General features: G+C 39.4%; 1 protein-coding gene across 1 annotated transcript in view; it reads right to left on the reverse strand.

Moving 5' to 3' along the window:
* The window catches only part of LOC106871526 (ubiquitin carboxyl-terminal hydrolase 5), a 67,321-nt gene that overhangs the window by 39,240 nt on the left and 27,209 nt on the right, over positions 1–872 (reverse strand). The gene's annotated exons all lie outside the window — the stretch shown is intronic.

Here is an 872-nt window from a genome sequence, read left to right on the forward strand (position 1 = left end):
AATGAACCAACCCCAGTACTTATTTTTATTAAGCCTTATATTAATTCTATTGATCTCTTTTGCCAAACCACTAAGTTACATGGACATAAACACACCAGTCACCAAGCAGTGGTGAGGGACAAACACAGACACACACATACACATGTGTATATAATATATATATATAATAATAAATGCGAAAGCGAATGTCAGTGTGTCACACTTTTTCGAATTTACTCCTCTGAACCCCTCCCTCACTATTCAATGACCCTGCTACTATTCCTCATGCTTTACCCCTCTCTCACTATTCAATGACACTTCTAACTGTATCAAGTAATTTAACCATAACACATGCTTCATAACATCCGGAACTGAAATACGTATTGAACTCATTCTCTCATAACTCTCTACCATAAAAATGTTGGAAACTTAGTATTTTCTCAGATATCAATAAAATTTGTTGGATCTATTTTCATGCCGTCGGCTGTCGGAGCTTTGGAAACTTAGCAAACTCCAAATGCATGAAAATAGATTCAACTAATTTTATTATTAGGCATAGGAGTGGCTGTGTGGTAAGTATCTTGCTTACCAACCACATGGTTCCGGGTTCAGTCCTACTGCATGGCACTTTGGGCAAGTGTCTTCTACTATAGCCTCGGGCCGACCAAAGCCTTGTGAGTGGATTTGGTAGAAGGAAACTGAAAGAAGCCCGTCGTTTATATGTATATATGTATGTGTGTGTATATGTTTGCATGTCTGTGTTTGTCCCCCCAACATCACTTGACAACCGATGCTGGTGTGTTTATGTCCCCAAAACTTAGCGGTTCGGCAAAAGAGACCGATAGAATAAGTACTAGGCTTCCAAAGAATAAGTCCTGGGGTCGATTTGCTCG

Source organism: Octopus bimaculoides, chromosome 25, assembly GCF_001194135.2.
Source record: "Octopus bimaculoides isolate UCB-OBI-ISO-001 chromosome 25, ASM119413v2, whole genome shotgun sequence".
Lineage (NCBI taxonomy): Eukaryota > Metazoa > Mollusca > Cephalopoda > Octopoda > Octopodidae > Octopus > Octopus bimaculoides.